Source organism: Heteronotia binoei, chromosome 17 (assembly GCF_032191835.1).
Source record: "Heteronotia binoei isolate CCM8104 ecotype False Entrance Well chromosome 17, APGP_CSIRO_Hbin_v1, whole genome shotgun sequence".
In the NCBI taxonomy this organism is placed as follows: domain Eukaryota; kingdom Metazoa; phylum Chordata; class Lepidosauria; order Squamata; family Gekkonidae; genus Heteronotia; species Heteronotia binoei.
The window spans coordinates 43,666,443-43,678,404 of record NC_083239.1 but is presented as its reverse complement, the minus strand read 5'-3'; positions in this window follow the sequence as shown (position 1 = coordinate 43,678,404).

Here is an 11,962-nt window from a genome sequence, read left to right as displayed (position 1 = left end):
TGACAGGTGCCAAGGGATTTCTTCAAGGAGTCCTTGTACCTCTTCTTTGGTGCCCCTCTATTTCGATGGCTGGTGGAGAGTTCGCCATACAGGGCAATCTTGGGAAGGCGGTGGTTTTCCATCCTAGAAATATGCCCTGCCCAGCGCAGCTGCGTCTTCAGCAGCAGTGCCTCAATGCTGGTAACCTCCGCCCGCTTGAGGACTTCAATGTTGGTCACAAAGTCACTCCAGTGGATGTTGAGGATGGTGCGAAGGCAGCGCTGATGAAAGCGCTCGAGGAGTCGCAGGTGATGACGGTATAAAACCCACGATTCGGAGCCGTAGATGAGGGTTGTCATCACAACCGCTTTGTAAACATTGATCTTTGTGCCTTTTTTCAGATGCTTGTTGCTCCACACTCTTTTGTGCAGTCGGCCAAATGCACGGTTTGCCTTTGCCAGCCTGTTGTCAATCTCCTTGTCGATCTTGGCATCTGAGGAGATGATGCACCCCAGGTAGCTGAACTGCTGGACTGTCTTCAGAACTGATTCACCCACAGTGATGCAGGGAGGGTGATAATCTTCCTGGGGTGCAGGCTGGTGGAGAACTTCTGTCTTCTTCATACTAACTTCTAGACCGAATAGCTTGGCAGCCTCTGCAAAGCAGGACGTCATATGCTGCAGAGCTGATACCGAGTGGGAGACGAGTGCAGCATCATCAGCAAACAGTAGCTCTCGGATGAGTTTTTCCATTGTCTTGGAGTGGGCCTTTAGTCGCCTCAGGTTGAACAGGCTGCCATCGGTGCGATAGCGGATGTAGACACCATCGTCATCATCTAGATCTACTGTGGCTCTTTGAAGCATCATGCTAAAGAAGATAGTAAAGAGAGTTGGCGCGAGAACGCAGCCTTGCTTTACACCTGTGCCTATTTGGAAGGGCTCCGAGAGGTCGTTGCAGTGTCTGACTTGGCCTCGCTGGTCTTCGTGTAGCTGGACGATCATGCTGAGGAACCTTGGGGGACATCCTAAACGTTCCAAGATTTGCCACAGGCCTTTCCTGCTAACGGTATCGAAAGCTTTGGTAAGGTCGACAAAAGTCACATACAGAGCCTTGTTCTGTTCCCTGCATTTCTCTTGGAGCTGCCTGAGAACAAATACCATGTCGGTGGTGCTCCTGTTAGCTCTGAAGCCGCACTGACTCTCTGGGAGGAGTTCTTCTGCAATGGTGGGCACCAGTCTGTTCAGGAGTATTCTGGCAAGGATTTTGCCTGCGATGGAGAGCAGGGTTATCCCCCGGTAGTTGGAGCAGTCTGACTTTTCCCCTTTGTTCTTGTATAGGGTGATGATGATTGCATCGCGAAAGTCCTGTGGTAGTTTGCCTTGTTCCCAGCAGGTGACAAGTACTTTGTGAAGTGAGCTATGTAGTACTGTGCCCCCATGCTTCCAGATCTCTGGTGGAATTCCATCAACTCCTGCTGCCTTGCCACTTTTCAGTTGCTTGATGGCTTTAACAGTCTCTTCTAGGGTGGGAATCTCATCCAACTCTGTTTTCACTGGTTGAAGTGGGGTGAGGTGGGTTGCTGAATCTTGAACTACGCGGTTGGCACTGAAGAGAACCTGAAAATACTCCGACCACCGGTTCAGTATGGATGCCTTGTCTGTGAGGAGCACTTGGCCGTCTGCACTACGCAAGGGACTCTGAGCCTGATATGATGGACCATATACTGCCTTCAGGGCTTCGTAGAACCCTCTTAAATCACCAGTGTCTGCACACAGCTGGGTTCTCTCTGCAAGCTTGGTCCACCAATCGTTCTGAATGTCTCGAAGCTTGCTCTGGAGGTTGCTACATGCAGCGCGAAAGGTTGCTTTTTTCCCGGGACAGGAGGGCTGAGCAAGATGTGCTTGGTAGGCAGATCTCTTTTTCGCCAGTAAATCTTGGATCTCTTGATTGTTCTCATCAAACCAGTCCTTGTTCTTCCTTGTGGAGAACCCGAGGACTTCTTCAGAGATCTGCAGGACGGTAGTTTTTAGGTGTTCCCAGAGTGCTTCTGGAGAAGGGTCTGTGGGGCAACTGGGGTCCTCAATTCTTGACTGGAGTTTTGCCTGGAAGGCAGCTTTAACTTCGGCTGACTGGAGACTGCCAACCTGAAACTTCCTCCGAGGGATACCTCCTCTCCTGGGTGTGGGTTTAAAGTGAAGACGGAGATTGCAGCGTACAAGACGATGATCCGTATGACATTCTGCACTGGGCATTACTCGGGTGTGTAAGACATCTCGAAGGTCTCTCTGGCGCACCAGAATGTAGTCGATAAGGTGCCAGTGCTTGGACCGTGGGTGCATCCAGGTTGTCTTCAGACTGTTCCTCTGCTGGAAGATAGTGTTGGTGATGGTGAGCTGGTGCTCCATGCAGAATTCTAGCAGGAGGCGCCCATTGTCATTGCAGTTGCCAATGCCATGTTTGCCAAGTACTCCTTTCCAGGCTTCCGAGTCTTTACCTACTCTGGCATTGAAGTCACCAAGGATGATCACCTTGTCCTCTGTAGGGGTCTTCCGTACGAGGTTGTGTAGATCAGCATAGAACTTGTTCTTTTCTGCAGGATCTGCTTGAAGGGTTGGGGCATACACACTGAAGAGTGTTGCATGCTGCTTGTTTTGAAGTGGGAGGCGCATGGACATGATGCGATCTGAGTGACCTGTTGGCAGGTTTTCGAGTTTGGAGGCAATGGAGTTCCTGACCATGAAGCCAACGCCAGAAAGGCGGCTCTCAGCCTTTGACTTACCTGACCAGTAGAGGGTATAGCCAGCACCGTGTTCTTGAAGACTACCTTCCTCAGGGAAACGGACCTCACTGAGAGCTGCTATGTCGATATTCAACCTGAGAAGTTCGTGGGCAACTAGAGCAGAGCGTCGTTCAGGGCGACCACTGTCTACTGTGTCAAGCATGGTTCTGATGTTCCAACACGCAAGCTTTAGTCTTTGCACACTTTGTGAGGCAGGTGCATGCCTTTTCTTTGTTGTTATTTTTCGACCGCAAGTAAGGATGCCCGTTGACCGCGGCTAGCCAACTGGGGTGGGGGAGACGAGCTTTGTTTAGGCCACCTTTTCTAGGCCCCTCTCCGTGTGGAGCAAGCAGTGCTGTCCCTAGATAAGGCTGCTTGGTCGTTCAGGGTGCTGCCGAAAAATGCTTTCGTCTCCGGGTTAGCATCAGGCGACCAATATCCTGAACCGCCTACATGCGGGATCGGGACTGCGGCTTCCAGTGGCACCTTCCACCTGCCGTTTCGCCCCTTCCCCATCGCTGCAGGACTTGATGCGTTGTGGGTTGTGTATGTGGATATGCCCTTCAGGCCTGCGCAGAGGAATTTTTAGGTGAAGCGCAGTGTGCGCGGTACTGGCTCCACCCTTTCACCTGGGGGTCATCTGCCATGGCCCAGTAAGCCGGGACGCCGGCAGCGAGTCCTCCAGGTGGTAGGTGTTACATTAACGAGCTGTATCTGCCCGGGTTTGATGTTAGAGTTTTCCTTCTCTTAGGCTGGCGAGGTTGGTGGGCCCAGCCTGCGCATCCGGTTATACCGCCGGAAAATTCGGTCGCACCATGACGTAGCAAACTCTGTGAAAAACGGGGGGGACCAGCGAGAAGGTGTTGCTACGGATGCAGTAATGCAGGAGAGGCCATTGCAGTGACCATCTGCCAGGCATAGCCAGACAGTGACCACGCGGCGTTCACTACACCGGGAGAGGAGAGGCTATGTATTGCGCATACACTTTCCCTGGGGGGGTAGGATACCCAGAGGGAGCCCCCCCCCCACCCCCCCATATGTCTGCTTCCTAATCATAAATAGGTAAATACATGGCTCAGCCCGTCAAGATCTCATTTATGTCAGATCCGGCCCTCATAACAAATGAGTTCGACACCCCTGGAAGTCAGGGGGCTGAACCTTGAAGTCAGGGGCAGTGCCCCATAGGACCCCCTGGCTGTCCATCATGATGAAGCATAAAACAGCACAAGAGCCTGGTCAAATCATAAAATTAGCGCAGCTCCCCTCTTGCCTGCGGCTTCATGGAAGTCTTTGGCAATCTGGCACCTGGTGGTCTCCCAAACCCAACCAAGGAGATCGCCTGACGGAGCCTTCCAGAATCTGATGACATCTGTCCCCCACCCCACCCTAATCTGGTTACAGAACTGAACACAGGTTCTCACCATTGGCTAATTACCACATTCTTGAATCTAGCCTTGAAAGAGACAAGGACCATATAGGCAGGGGGGTCCAATTAGGACACTGGCTGCAAGCCAAATTAGGCCTTCTAAAATTCATGTTAATCCTTGAAGAGAATCGGATGCTTTGCCACATAGGAGGATGGACTGAGGGCCTGGCTTAGCAGATGACACCAAATGAGAACCGATGAGACAGACTGTGCTGTTCACTTTCCCCCTTACAACAATTTCTTGAAACCTCTCAAGGATACCGCCACGTTGCTTGTCTCACACAAAGTTATTTCTCTTGTCTAAATATTTGCAGTCAAAGACATCATACAGCTGATGAGCTCACATTAACCTCTTCTTTAAAGAGGGCAAGGGTTACAAAAAGCATTTCCCATATGCAGCAACTAACTTGATATTTATACTTAAAAGTGTATGTTTCTCTGATCCTCGCTTCAGCGTCCTAATCTAGCGGGGCTCTGGCCTTTTCACCTTGACATGTCTCCTTTGGGAGATCAGTTATCATGCCAGGAGATCTCCAGGCCCCACCTGGAGGTTGCCAACCCTAGGACACCCCATGATTCTTCCTCTCCGCTTCACCTTTTAAATAGATCCAGTGGCAGCTGTGCAGGTCTGCAGCCGGGGTGGCCAAACTTGCTTAAAGTAAGAGCCACATAGAATAAACATTAGATGCTTGAGAGCCACAAGGAAGGAAGGAAGGGAAGGTAGAAAGAAAGCAACTTTAATTTTAAATGTATTCTCCAAGCCGCTGGCTGGCATGGAGAAGTGATTTAGAGCAATGAAGGGCTGTAGCCAGGATTTCATGTTTGGTGGGGTCCACAGCAGGATTTGTTGTTGGGGGGGGGAGCTTGGGGGGCACCCGGTTTGGCAGCCCAGGGGTCTCGGCGCTGTAAGCTGCCTTGAGTTCCACAAGCTAACCCCCCTTTGCCTCAGCAGTCACAGCAGCTCTGCTGCCCCCACCCCTTTCTTATGTGACCTCTTGACTCTCCTTCCCCCCCCTTTTTGCTCTGCAAGGTGTGTTAAGGAAGAGGAAAGCAAAATGATCTGCACGATACCCAGGGCTCAGCGTCCTTGCAAGAAGACCAACGGGAGTCTGGGGCTTTTCCCCTTCCGAACTAAACGGCCCTCTTCCAGTTGTGCGCCCCTCCCTCCCCAAAGGCTTTCTGGAGCGCCACCAGGGGTGCCAGAGGAGTTCTGGGCCAGAGTCAATCAGACACATTGTTTCAGGGACACTGATCAGTGTAATGGCTGATAAGAGACTCCTAGGGTGCGGTCAGACGTCCAAAAAATCCATCAGCAACCCATCTTTAAAGCGCCGTCATTTCGTATGTCAGATAATCCGCCGCATCCTGTTTCCCAATCAGACAGATGCTGCTCCGATGGCATGCCGTGTGGATCCCGTCCCCTGCTCGATCACACAGCGCCCTCCGGAACTTCTTTCAGATGGCGGCAATCCGCATTAGCGCAGGTGCAGTTGTGTTTGCGCTGGCTGGCCTAATTTAAAATGGTGCCAATCCAAAGTAGCGCAGGCGCGGTGCTGCGTTCTATGTTTCTTTCTGGCCGCATGCGCGTGTGTGTTTACCTGTTTGCGCAGGCGCACTGCTGCGTGCTGCAGAGGGTGTGTTTCTGCTGAACGCATGCGCGTTTGCAGTAGCGGGGTTTCCGGCTATTTAAACCTTTTTTTTTTTGTTTCCCCGGCAGCTCTATCGATATATCGATATATCGTTGTGTCGAAATGGAATCTGATGGCCTTGTCACATTAGCGTGCGCGCCCACCCTTCTTTTGAATTATCCAATCAGGCGGCAAAACAAAAGGCAGGTCGAGAGGGCACAAACTATGCAGGGCAAGAGCGCATAACATCTCTGTTGCATGGTTGACAGGGCGCGTGGAGGAGTGAGCTCGCACACGTCTATCCAGGAACCGAAAAGCAGTTATCTGTATAAGCAGCCCCGTTCTCACATGTCTGCAGGCATTCTAACTCGGTAGACTGCTCGCTAACACGGACATTTCCCCATTTCAGCTACCCCTCCAGGCAGGGAGATGGCGACCGGCGACCTGACATGTCATGCGTCCCCTCGTTGCTGAGGATCGCGATGCACGCATCGCTTTTAAATGTGCCGATTCACACAGATGTGTTGCAGATGTGTTTCTCCGTTTGCACTACTTTTCGGAAAAGATCGCCTCACATACTGGAAATCTCGATACTCATATCGCTATTACGCAATAAACTAAAATATTTTTTTAAAAAAAGGCCGGCCACGCACGCTAATAAGCAATTTTTTCGAGTTCCTTCCTTCGATGGCGCAGTGATATGCATTTTGTTTGTGGCGGGAAGCTGGAAGCGGGAAGCGCTGTTGCGACTCAGCAACGATTGCCCGTTCAGATGCTCCAGAGCGCTCAGGAAGCGCTCAGGAAGCGTCTTGTTCCGGATTAAAAGCAGTAGCAAATTAATCCGCGAGCAAGGCGCATCAGCGTGGGACGGGCACGGGCTAAGCACGCTTGACAGATGCGGATGTGTGAACGTCCGGGTAAAATCCGACATGCTTGCGGGCTCAACTCATGCCCGTAGCGGGGTTTTTTGGACGTCTGACTGCACCCACAATTGCTGCGAGGACCCGCCCCTGGCGAAGCCAGACGACGCCCCTAGCCGCGGGAGGAGGCTGGGAGGTGGAATTCACCTCCAGGCCGCAGACAAGGAAGCCGGACGGCAAGGGAAAGACGCGAGGAAGTTCTGCTGCTGGCATCCCTACCCGGCTCATTCAGCCTGCAGGAAGAGTCCCAGGTGCAATCGGGACAAAATTGGGTCTTGTGGGGATGTCGGGACAAGAAAGTCCACAACGGTGACGGTCCTGATATATCAGGACGGATGGCTCAGGACTCTCCTTCAGTTTCCTCTTAGGGACAAAATACCTCCATGCCAGATGAGTTGTGACCTGAAAACCTTTTGGGGCTCATAGAACTGGACCCCCCTGGTCCAATCTTTTTGAAACTTGGGGGGTATTTTGGGGAGAGGCACTAGATGCTATGCTGAAAATTTGGTGCCTCTACCCCCAAAAACAGGCCCCCCCAGAGCCCCAGATACCCGTGGATCAATTCTCCATGATTTTCTATGGGAATAAATCTCCATAGGGAATGAGAGAGTTCCCAGCAGACATTTCCCTCCCCTCCCCCCGCTTTCTGATGACCCTGAAGCAGGGGGAGGGTCTCCAAACCGGGGGATCCCCTGCCCCCACCTGGGGATTGGCAACCCTAAGTCACTTCAGTGGTGGAGTTCCTGCTGTCATGCAGAAAACCTCAGGTGCAATCACGGGCACCTCCCAAGGTAAGGAACTCCAGTAACAGCAAGAATCCCTTCTCTGAGCCTAACTCGATATTACAAACAGCTTCTGTTCACCACAGGGACTTGCAGCTGCGCTGAAGATCCTTTTCCTTCTCTGCTTCTGTTCAAGGGACAGGACACTTTTTTCTAGACTTATTGGCGACTTTATTTTGGAAACAGGATGTTTTGAAGAGTGTTAATTCATAAGGTGGCCATACGTCAGAAGCCACTCGACAGCACTTAATACACACCCACCCACACAGAGAGCATTGTGGCACGCAACTTCCCTCTCTTAATGTGGAGTTCATGACCTTCCTTAATAGCAGAGACAGAATTAAGAGTTTGTCTGCCTTTACTAGAAGATGATCACACCCAGGGGTGAAACTCTAACAGGAGCTCCTTTGCAAATTAGGCCACACACCCCTGATGTAGCCAAACCTCCAAGAGTTTACAAGAAAGAGCCTTATAAGCTCTTGGAGGATTGGCTACACCAGGGGGTGTGGCCTAATATGCAATGGAGCTCCTGCTAGAATTCCACCCCTGATCACCGCTATCAAATTATGCACCAAGTGCCTAAAAAGCAAAGATGTGATTAGTTTTTGCATGTGGCACATATTATTAATGCTGTCAAAGTAGGAGACTAACGTGTAAAAGTATTTTTCTTAATTGTTATATGTTAAGAGCAAATGAGACTTTGTGGTTACGCTCCATTTGTCTCCTCTCTTGCATGGAGTCAGCTGACACAGAAACTTTTCCTTTGTGGTGGGGTGTTGATTTATGTCAGAGGAACATATTCCAATATTCATTACACTACATTACTTTTACTATTTCAGTACACTATTAAAAAAAAAAGAAATACACTAAAATACAGAGGATGTTTAGCCCTTCTTGGTAAGTATACAAATGTAAAGACTGAATGAGTTTAGCATGCGTAATGAAATAAGATACCAACATCCCTGTTAAATCTGGGGGTGAGGGGTTATTCCAAGTTTTGTAATAATCTATAGTTCAGCAATTTCTCTTTCCAGTTTCTGGTATTAGATGGCACTTCTTCTTAGAATATACGAGTCAAGGTTGGATGTGAAGCTTAAACGTTCTCTATGCAGCGTGGTCAAATCATAACATTAGAAGAAGAAGATAGTAGATTTATACCCTGCCCTTCTCTCTGAAATCAGAGTCTCAGAGTGGTTTATAATTTCCTTCATCTTCCTCCCCCACAACAAACATCCTGTGAGGTAGGTGGGGCTGAGAGGGCTCTCACAGTAGCTGCCCTTTCAAGGACAACCTCTGCCAGAGCTATGGCTGACCCAAGGCCATTTCAGCAGGTGCAAGTGGAGGAGTGGGGAATCAAACCCAGTTCTCCCAGATAAGAGTCCGCACACTTAACCACTACACCAAACTGGCTCTCTTAGCAGGGCTTCCTTCTTGCTTATGGCTTAATTAAATTTTTTGGCCACCTGGCGGTCTTCCAAACCCAATCAGGGAGCTCGCTTGATGGAGCTTTCCAGAAGCTGATGACATCCACTCCCCCCCCCCCCCATTTGGTTACAGAACTGAACACACATTCCCACCATTGGCTAATTACCACATTCTCGAATCTAGCCTTGAAAAAGACAAGGATTCTATAGTCCAGTTAGGACACCTGCACTGGACCAGGGCCTGCTAATATTAATGTTGATCGTTGAGGGGAATCTTTGCCTCACAGGAGGATGGGCCCAGGGGATGACTTGGTAGAAGGCACCAAATGAGAACCAATGCCATTCATTTCCCCTTGAAAACCCCTTATGACAACTTCTTAAAACCTCTTGTGAGGACCACTAAGTTGTTTCTCTTGGGTAAATACTTGCAAACAAAGAGTTAATACTGCTGACGTGCTTGTTTTAACCTCTTTGCTAAGGAGGGTATGAGTTTTAAAAAAGCATTCGTCCTCTAAAGCAGCAACTAACTTGAAAATAAACTCAAAAGTGCATAGCTGGTATATTTCTTTTACTACTTGCTTCAGCGTTTGGCTGGACTCTGACCTTTCTCCTTTGGGAGATCAGTTATAATGCCAGATCTCCAGACCCCATCTGGAGGTTGGCAACCCTACAGCACCCATTACTCTTCTGCTTTGCTTTGCCTTCTAAGGCAGGGGTGGCCAAACTGTGGATCGGGAGCTACATGTGGCTCTTTCACACATATTGTGTGGCTCTCCAAGCCCCCACCACAATGTCAGCCAACTTGGAGAAGGCATTTGTCTCTTTAAATGACTTCTCAAAGCCAAGCCAGCTGGCAGCTTGGAGAACACATTTTTAAATTAAAGTTGCTTTCTTTCTACCCCCCCTCTATTTTCCTTCCTTCCTTCCATTTGACGTTTATTCTCTATGGCTCTTAGAGGTTAAGCAAGTGTGGGCACCCCCTGTCTTAAGGGGAATCCTTTGCACTGCAGCCCCATTCAGTGGCTGGCCTTATTCGTTCAGTCCTGAGAATTGCCCTCATTCTTCGGTTCTGCTGCCAACCTAGAAGACATTCCCTCCATACCGAGAAACCCCTCGTCTGGCGCCCCAACCGCGGTCTTGGGGAGCACTGTTCCCTCTAAGCTGCAGAACCTTGTGATTAAAAATTCTGCTTTGTGAGCTAATGGCCTTAAAGTTGTGAGCTACTGCATAAATTAGTGTGCTTCGGGGCCATCTTTCCTGAGCTGAGACAAAACTGTGTGAGCTGGAAACTAGAACTCTGTGAGCTAGCTCAAGCTAACTCAGCTTAGAGGGAAGCAGGAGTCCAGTAGCACCTTTAAGACCAACGACGTTGTATTCAGAATGTCAGCTTCCGTGTGCTCTAAGCACACTTCATCAGACAAGGATGAAGCATGCTGAGAGCACATCAAAGCTTACATTCTGAATACAACATCGTTGGTCTTAAAGGTGCTACTGGACTCCTGCTTTGTTCTACTAAAAGGTAAAGGTAAAGGCAGTCCCCTGGGTAAGCACCAGTCGTTTTCGACTCTGGGATGACGTTGCTTTCACAACGTTTTCATGGCAGATTTTTTACAGGGTGGTTTGCCGTTGCCTTCCCCAGTCTTCTTTGCTTTCCCCCCAGCAAGCTGGGGACTCATTTTACAAACCTCGGAAGGATGAGTTGACCTGGAGCCGGCTACCTGAACCAGCTTCCGCTGGGATCGAACTCAGGTCGTGAGCAGAGGGCTCCAACTGCAGCTTTGCCACTCTGCGCCACGGGGCTCTTTGTTCTACTGCTTCAGGCCAACATGGCTGCCCGCCTGGATCTATCAGCTTAGAGTGAACACTGCTGGGGAAACTCCTGGCTCTTGCAGGGAAACGGTGGCCAGTTCCTGGAAGGGAAGTGGGGCTGTGCAGAGTCCACTTTCATTTTTGAGCAGCAAAGTTGAAAGAAGGGCCAGAGAGAGAGAGGCAGGCAGACTGCGGGAGGGAAGGAGCCAAGGTCCTGGAGAGGCACTGTCTGCTCCGGTTTCTGCTGCAGGGAGAAGGTAAGAGGTGGGGCTGGCTGACCCATGACCAGTGTTCCCTCTAAACTGAGTTAGTGTGAGCCAGCTCACAGATTTTTAGCCTCCAGCTCACACGTTTTTGCTTTAGCTCAGGAAGGATGACCCCAGAGCACACTAATGTATACAGTAGCTCCCAGCTCTCACGCCAGTAGCTCACAATGTGGAATTTTTGCTCACAAGACTCTGCAGCTTAGAGGGAACATTGCCCATGACGCTTTTTGGCCCAGGCTCTCCAGCCGTGGTTTTCTGGGGAAGCTCCAAAAGTGATGCCCCAAGATTCCTTTTCCTGCAAAACTGATGCAGCCTTCAGAGTTTTTTGCCTGAACTCATCAAGTCGTCGTGCCATGCTTCAAACGCGTGGGAATGTCTTTGGACGGAAATTGACACAGGGTTGGCTGGCCGGCCGGGCGCTGGCAATGATGGAAAACATTGGGAAAAGTCCAGAAAACTAGAATGATTCAAGGGTTGGAACACTTTTCCTATGAAGAAAGGCTAAAACGGTTGGGGTTCTTTAGCTTGGAGAAACGTCAACTGAGGGGTGACATGATAGAGGTTGACAAGATTATGCATGGGATAGAGAAGGCAGAGAAAGAAATACCTTTCTCCCTTTCTCACAATGGGTGTTTTTACATTCAGTTTGATCCAGGGTTTTAGAATCTTCAAATTGCCTGCCACCGTTCCGCTTTAATTATTTTCCTTTTACATTGGTGGATTTGCTCTGTTCATTTTGCTTAGCCAAACTTCTATGTTTCTTGCTGAAAGCGTTTCAATTTGGGGGTGGGGGTCTCTGATCAGAGGGCAGATGGAATACCAGTGCTTAATTAAATGTATACGATTGCTTGGAAATCGTGTCAACACTGCAAAAACAATATAAATTTAAATTACAAGATGAGGCAAGCAATGATATGTGCTGTCAGTTCTCATGCAAATTACTGCACCT